Here is an 8,242-nt window from a genome sequence, read left to right as displayed (position 1 = left end):
GTTTCGTGGGTTTGATCCCGACCCTGACGCCTGCTGTATATTTGGAGTTTTCGTGTCTTTTTCACCGTGGCTAGGAGATGTTAACTACCTCGCCTGGTATACAGGAGGTTTCGTGGGTTCGATCCCGACCCTGACGCCTGCTGTATATTTGGAGTTTGTGTGTCTTTTTCACCGTGGCTAGGAGATGTTAACTACCTCGCCTGGTATACAGGAGGTTTCGTGGGTTCGATCCCGACCCTGACGCCTGCTGTATATTTGGAGTTTGTGTGTCTTTTTCACCGTGGCTAGGAGATGTTAACTACCTCGCCTGGTACACAGGAGGTTTCGTGGGTTTGATCCCAACCCTGACGCCTGCTCTATATTTGGGAGTCTGCGTGTCTCTCCCGCCGTGGATTTTTCTCCAGGTCCCCCGGTTTTTGTTTTTGTTCCCTCCACATTTAAAATCAACGTCCACGCGTCCACAGTATTCGGCTGCTACCATCAGTCCCCACGTGGCTAAGCCACTTTCGTTGAGCTGTCATTTGTGATTCGCCAGGTCGCTTCTAAAAAAATTAACCCATAAAAACAAAGTTTTTCACTATAAATCCTTTATATGCGTGGCAGCTAGAGTCCTCTCGTCTTCTGGCTTGAGATGGCTGCCACCTATGGGTCAGATGATTGCCTGCCACCATTAAGCAATTGGTAATTAAATATAAAAAAAAATCCTAAAAAGTGTAAAGTTATGGAACAAAATTTTCACGAAAATAAATTGTCACGCACAACGAGTCTGTGTGCAAAATGTCAGCTCGATTGGATCACGGGAAGTGGGTTAAAAAACGACCGAAAGATTTGCACGGTCGTAAGCGCGCAAGCAAGCAAGCGAGTGAAATTAATATAAAGGATTTAAAAACAAAAGCGCTCCGCAGCTCAGCGGTCTGTGGTTTCACTTTGACCTTGGACGGTGCGCTCACCACTGCGCCACCGTTCCCCATAAGAGACAGACGGACACGACAAGGCAGGGGACGTCGCCACAGCGCTTTTGTGCTCGGTGCACTTTGGACACATGCTCTCACGCAGGCTTGGGGTACACACAAAGACAAAGACCCCCTCCCGCCCCTACAAATTCCAGTGTAGCCTTCACAGACTCATATTCTTAGGTTTTTTCGGTAAAGTCACGTAGGTAAAAAAAATTTAAATTAATAAAAGTAAAATAAAAATAAAATAAAAATCACGACGTTTCGGAGGCAACACAAGCTTCCGTCTTCAGGTGGAACCGTCACAGCACGATAGCTGTATCAAGTGAGAGAAATTCAAATCGAGAACCTTCACAGACTGTTGGGGCAAGTGCGGTTAGCGAGTAGTGGCACCTATGGAGGCCGGAACGGCACACGAGGGGGGTGGGTGGCCAGCACCACGCCCGTCCGCCTTTGTCTCTCTAGTGGAACTACTAATTTTATTTTATTTTTATTTAACTTTTATTATTTTTTTACCTACGTGACTTTACCGAAAAAACCTAAGAATATGGTACTCGGGACTCATTCGAGGCTGAGAAGACCTAGGGAATCGAACTCGGATCGCCAGGTTCGGAACGCAGCACGCTGACCGCTCCACCACCTCTCCTCACCTTACCTGCAGAGGCGCGCACACACACAGGTACTGTACACACCTGTATAAAGGCAAAGGGGCCGTCCATAAATGACGTCACGCACCTGGGGGGTGTTCAGACGTTTGTGACGATGTGTGACGAGGGGGGGGGGGTTGAGAAATGTGACGTCACATCAAAATGCGCAACTTTAAATAAATAGATACATTTTCATTATTAACTATTTGATTATTTAAATTTACTAAGGTCACCCTTTATTCCATGAAGGAGCAGTTTGCTTCTCCATGGGAGAATGGAGAAGCATACATTTTGAAAAATGTTTTAATGATTGCTATTAAACATTTTTGAATTTTATGCTAAATTTAAGCTTTCCAACGCCTCCTTTTTAATAAATGTTTTCTCCTACAACATCAGAGTGCAGCGCCACATTAAATACGCACTACAATGACAATAGTTTAAAGCGATTTGAAGCATGTTTTATTTTCAAAATGAAAAGATGGTTTTGGGAAGGGGGGGGGGCAGAGCTTTGTGACGTCATATTTGAGGGGGGGGTCTGAGTTTTTGTGACGAGGGGGGGGTCAAAAATCGTTCAAAATCGTGTGACGTCATTTATGGACGGCCCCAAATATCCCCCGTATGGTCTTAACAGACTGTCGGACCAAGTGCTGTGAGCGAGCCCCCGATGAATTCCGGCACGGCACACACGCACAGGTACACAACAGGCCTATAGAGTGGGACGCCAAGACACGCTTTCGCCTGTAGGGGCACACACACTGACACCTGCACACCTGCATCGGGACATCGGTACACTCATCTGTAGGGGGCGCGCATACACACACAAGTACACACACACAGGTACACACACACTCGCCTGTTCGACATCCACTCAACTTCCTCGTGAAGTTCTGTACAGCTGAGCCGTGTGCGGGTTTACCCGGCTGCCATCGTGAAGGGTGTGTAACCTTTGGTGCGCCGATTAAGCCAAAGACGGGGGGCCCTCATCCTGCTGCTCGCCTCGAGCCCGCCGTGCCCAGGTGAGGAGGGTGATGCTCACAGGTGAGAGTGCGAGAGAGTGAGCGTCTCGCGCGAGCGATTTACCTGCGCGAGACTGGCGCAAGTCAAACGCCCGAAACGGCGACTCCCAACAACCGAAGCGTTTTGTTGGTTCTTTCGGTAAAGTCACGTAGACAGCGTCTCCCCCGACAGACCTGGTCTTCACCCGAGGACGGCTGCTTGCGTCGTGGCCGAAACGTCGTGAGAATTATCTTATTGTGTTTTATTTTATTATTTCTTTATTTCCATTCTACGTGACGACTTTACCGAAAGAACCAAGAAGATGAATCCCTGCAGTCACGAAAGCTTTAAATTGAAATTCAACCGAAGCGTTGTCATCTGAAACTGCGCCTTGACCAAGGAGGAGGAGGAGGGTGGAGGGGTGGTCTCTCTTGTAAGTGAAGCTTCACCTTCAGGATAAATCGTAACGCTCACCCTAACGCTACTCGCGATTCTAACGTAACACATACCCTTAGCTCTACCCCCTACCCCTCTATCCGTCACTCTACCCCTGACTCTACCCCTGACTCTACCCCTGACTCTACCCTTGACTCTACCCTTGACCTTACCCTACTCATTGACTCTAACCCTTGTACTGTGTTGGTTGTTGTTGCTGCGTCTTGCTGCTGCTGCTGTTGACGCCGTGAGAGAGAGAGAGACACGTCAACAGCGAACTTCCGTGCGCAGTCGAACGCGTGCTGATGGCATGGTGCGCTGTGTTGCTTGACACCCGGAGTGAGCAGAGGGTTAAGAGTCGTCTGGGTTGGGGGTACAGAGGTCGACCGCGATGATTGAGACGACTGAGATGATGCGATTCGTGATGACGACGACGACGCTGACGACGATGATTGTAATACGTCTGCTGCTCAAGATGATTATCATTGCCGATCGATTTTGCTGCAGCTACAGACTATTAACATTCCGTCTTAATGCTTCGCCCTATCCCCTCCCTTTGATGCTGCTAATCCTGCATAATGCACGGGCAAAACATAACTTTAAACCACTCGCCAAACCTCCTACGCATTTCACAAGTAGTACTAATAGCATATCTGCATTTCCCATAAATATGCTAAAATGCCTCTTGATATGCAAATTCTTTTGTCAAGGCGCTCTTCCTCCTCCCTCACAGCTTTAATATACGCTCCAAGCCTGGGGTGTGTCATTCAGACTCTGTCGTCTCGACAGACCTGTTCTTCACCTGAGGACGGCTGCTTGCGTTGTGGCCGAAACGTCGTGAGAATTATTTTATGTTTTATTTTTATTATTTTATTATTTCCATTCTACGTGACTTTACCGAAAGAACCAAGAAGACGCACTGATGATGTTCATATTGTCGCTACTGATCTAAATGACGTTGCAGCTGTGGATACCGATGGTTATATTTCTGTTGATACTACTGCTGCTTCTGCACTATTACGCTGTTGCATATACCGCTACTGATGATGACATATTGTCGCATAGCTATCAACCCCTTATCAGTGCCCCTACCTTATTACAGACCAGTCTAGATCGTATTGGTCACTCCCGTGCCACTTATAAATCTCAGCCTTCATCCTACAAAGTCACATCACAAAGGAGAGAAGCACAAACAAAAAGACACAAACATTTTTCAATTTTCCTGGACAAGAATACGTGTAAACCTGTACGGGGTTTCGATTTAAAGCTTTCGTGACTGCAGGGATTCATCGTCTTGGTTCTTTCGGTAAAGTCACGTAGAAGGGAAGTAATAAAAGAATAAAAATAAAACATAATAAAATAATTCTCACGACGTTTCGGCCACAACGAGGACGGCTGCTTGCGTTGTGGCCGAAACGTCGTGAGAATTATTTTATTATGTTTTATTTGTATTATTTTATTACTTCCCTTCTACGTGACTTTACCGAAAGTAACCAATAAGCTGTACGGGGTTGGCAGCGATGTTGCTTTCACTACTGATGATTTTTCTGCTGCTCTTGGTACTGATCCTGATGTTACTGCTGCTGCTGTGATTTCTGGGACCCATGATACACATTTTAGTTGGGTCGTCCGCGTGTTTCACTGGCACCGCTCAGGGCGTCACTGAATCGTCTACTGCCTGAAGTAGCATTACCAGTAACATCATCAGCAGCAGCATCATTACCAGTAATACCATCATCAGCAGTAACATTACCAGTAACACGATCATCATCAGCAGTAACATTATCAGTGACATCATCAGCAGTAACATTACCAGTAACATCATCATCAGTATCATTACCAGTAACACGATCATCATCAGCAGTAACATTATCAGTGACATCAGCAGCAGTAACATTACCAGTAACATCATCATCAGTATCATTACCAGTAACACGATCATCAGCAGCAGTAACATTACCAGTAACATCATCATCAGTATCATTACCAGTAACACGATCATCATCAGCAGTAACATTATCAGTGACATCAGCAGCAGTAACATTACCAGTAATATCATCATCAGTATCATTATCAGTAACATCATCAGCATCAGCATTGCCAGGACCATCAGCAGCATACCGGTGACATCAACACTATCAGAAAGATCACATATCAGCAGAACCATTTGCAGTAACATCATCCTCGGCAGCACGAATGTCATCCGTTTTTGTACTGATCATCATGTATCACCACTGTCATCATCATGTGTAGCATCACCCTCATTGCATTCATCATCACCAATCATCATCACCAATCATCATCATCACCAATCATCATCACCAATCATCACCAATCATCACCATCACCACCACCATCAATGCTCGTGTCGCGTGGGTCAAGAGGCGAGACGCACGGGGGAGAGGACACACGGGGGGGGCGAGGGGGGGGCGGGGGGCGAGGGGGGGGCGGGGGGCGAGGGGGGGGGCGGGGGGCGAGGGGGGGGGCGGGGGGCGGGGGCGAGGGGGGGGCGGGGGGCGAGGGGGGGGGCGGGGGCGAGGGGGGGGGGGCGGGGGGCGAGGGGGGGGGGGCGGGGGGCGAGGGGGGGGGGGCGGGGGGCGAGGAGGGGGGGGCGAGGGGGGGGCGAGGAGGGGGGGGCGAGGGGGGGGGCGAGGAGGGGGGGCGAGGGGGGGGGCGAGGAGGGGGGGGGCTAGTAGGGGGGGGGCGAGGAGGGGGGGGCGAGGGGGGGGCGAGGAGGGGGGGCTAGTAGGGGGGGGCGAGGAGGGGGGGGGGGGGGCGAGGAGGGGGGGCGAGGAGGGGGGGGCGAAGAGGGGGGGAGGGGTGGGGGCTAGGAGGGGGGGGGGCGAGGAGGGGGGGGGGCGAGGAGGGGGGGGGGCGAGGAGGGGGGGGGGCGAGGAGGGGGGGGGCGAGGAGGGGGGGGCGAGGAGGGGGGGGGCGAGGAGGGGGGGGACCGGTCCCACCAGTCCCACCGGTGGGACTGGTCCCCCCCCCCTCGCCCACCCCTCACCCCCCCCCCTCACCCACCCCTCACCCCCCCCTCACCCCCCCCCTCACCCCCCCCTCACCCCCCCTCACCCCCCCCTCACCCCCCCCTCACCCCCAGGTGGTGTCGGGGGGTGACCGATCTCGTTTCTTCCTCTTCGATGCACACTGGACCGCCCTCGCCCTCCTTTCAGCCGAGCGGCTGCTCAAAATAGAAACGGAAACGTAGCTCAGCTCCCCCTCCCTAGCCCCCCCCCCCCGCCCACTTCGAGCCAGTGGTGGACATTCCACATTCCTATGGCGGTTTGGCGAGACGAACAAAGACGGTGGTGGCCACTGCATCGCGCGGCGCTTTCAGATGCGCCTCTGCGGCCGTCTGGAACGCTCTTCTTTCAGATATGAGGAAGCCACGGGAGCTATGCACCTTTACATCATCATCATCACCATCTAGATTGACACTCGTTTCTTTAGAAGTTATTTTTGTGTTGAGTTTCTTGTCCTTCCGCCGTACCTCCGATTTGCACGGTTGGCTCCGTACGGTGCGAATACAACATACACACAGACTCACACAGAGACACAGCCTCACACAGAGACACACACAGACTCACACAGAGACACAGACTCACACAAAGACACATAGCCTCACACAGAGACACAGACTCGCACAAAGACACATAGCCTCACACAGAGACACAGACTCACACAGAGACACACAGACTCACACAGAGACACACAGACTCACACAGAGACACAGACTCTCACACAGACACAGACTCACAAAGACACACAGACTCACACAGAGACACAGAGACTCGCACAGAGACACTCACACAGAGACACAGACTCACACAGAGACACAGACTCACACAGAGATACTCACACAGACTCACACAAAGACACAGACTCACACAGAGACACAGACTCACACAGAGACTCACATAAAGGCTCAGACTCACACAAAGACACAGACTCACACAAAGACACAAAGACTCACTCAGAGATAGACTCACACATATATACACAGCCTCACACAGAGATCCAGAGACTCACACAGAGACACTCACACAGATACATAGACTTACACAGAGACACAGACTCACACAGATACACAACGATTCACACAGAGACACAAATACTCACACAGATACAGAGACTCACACAGACTCAGACGGAGATACAGACTCACACAGACACACAGACTCACACAAACACATAGACTCAAAGAGATTTACAGACTCGTACAAGACCCTCGGACTCACACAAGAGAGGGACCGCATACCGCCCTTGTTATGGTACTGTCGAAGGGCCTTTACCCTGAAATGTCCCCTATTATATAATAACGAGCTTGTTTGCCCGTCCAAGGACGGGTGTAGATTGCATTAAATCTGAAAATCAAATAGAAAAATTGTTCAGCTCATGATTATTAATGAGGGAGGGGGGGGGGGGAGTTGCCCAATGTGGAGTGACGTCACCCGCTCATGGTTATTGTGGAGGGGTGCAGCATATGGAGTGACGTCACCGGCTCAAGGTTATTGTGGAGGGGCGCGGCATGTGGAGTGACGTCACCCCCTCATGGTGATTGTGGAGGGTGCGGCATGTGAGTGACGTCACCGGCTCATGATTATCAATGAGGGGAGAAGTGTGGCATGTGGAGTGACGTCACCCCCTCATGGTGATTGTGGAGGGTGCGGCATGTGAGTGACGTCACCGGCTCATGATTATCAATGAGGGGAGAAGTGTGGCATGTGGAGTGACGTCACCCCCTCATGGTGATTGTGGAGGGGTGCAGCATATGGAGTGACGTCACCGGCTCATGGTTATTGTGGAGGGGCGCGGCATGGGAGTGACGTCACCCCCTCATGGTTTTTGTGGAGGGGTGCAGCATATGGAGTGACGTCACCGGCTCAAGGTTATTGTGGAGGGGCGCGGCATGTGGAGTGACGTCACCCCCTCATGGTGATTGTGGAGGGGTGCGGCATGTGAGTGACGTCACCGGCTCATGATTATCAATGACGCGAGGGGTGCGGCATGTGGAGTGACGTCACCCCCTCATGGTTATTGTGGAGGGGTGCAGCATGTGGAGTGACGTCACCGGCTCATGATTATCAATGGCGCGAGGGGTGCGGCATGTGGAGTGCGCGACCTTATTGTGCATTCGTGTAAATTTCCACGCGTGCATGAATATTAATACGGGGGGGGGGGGGGGGGGGGCTCTTTTGCAGTGACGTC

At 51.3% G+C, this 8,242-nt stretch overlaps 1 protein-coding gene across 9 annotated transcripts in view; it reads left to right on the top strand.

Annotated features, from left to right (window-relative positions):
- Positions 1 to 2,410: 2,410 nt before the first annotated feature.
- LOC133340865 (aspartate, glycine, lysine and serine-rich protein-like) overlaps positions 2,411 to 8,242 on the top strand; it is a 34,111-nt gene continuing 28,279 nt past the window's right edge. For 6 of the 9 annotated variants that reach the window (XM_061549316.1, XM_061549319.1, XM_061549317.1 and 3 more), the window contains exon 1: positions 2,411 to 2,616. The gene's annotated coding sequence lies outside the window, so the exon portion shown is untranslated. Of the gene's footprint in view, positions 2,639 to 8,242 lie in introns of all 9 variants that reach the window. The other 3 variants (XM_061549312.1, XM_061549313.1, XM_061549320.1) reach the window with 2 other exon arrangements.

Source organism: Lethenteron reissneri, chromosome 10, assembly GCF_015708825.2.
Source record: "Lethenteron reissneri isolate LAM-NWPU_2019-01 chromosome 10, ASM1570882v1, whole genome shotgun sequence".
In the NCBI taxonomy this organism is placed as follows: Eukaryota; Metazoa; Chordata; class Hyperoartia; order Petromyzontiformes; family Petromyzontidae; genus Lethenteron; species Lethenteron reissneri.
Note: the sequence above shows the minus strand (reverse complement) of the source record. Positions and strands in the feature narration are given on the sequence as shown.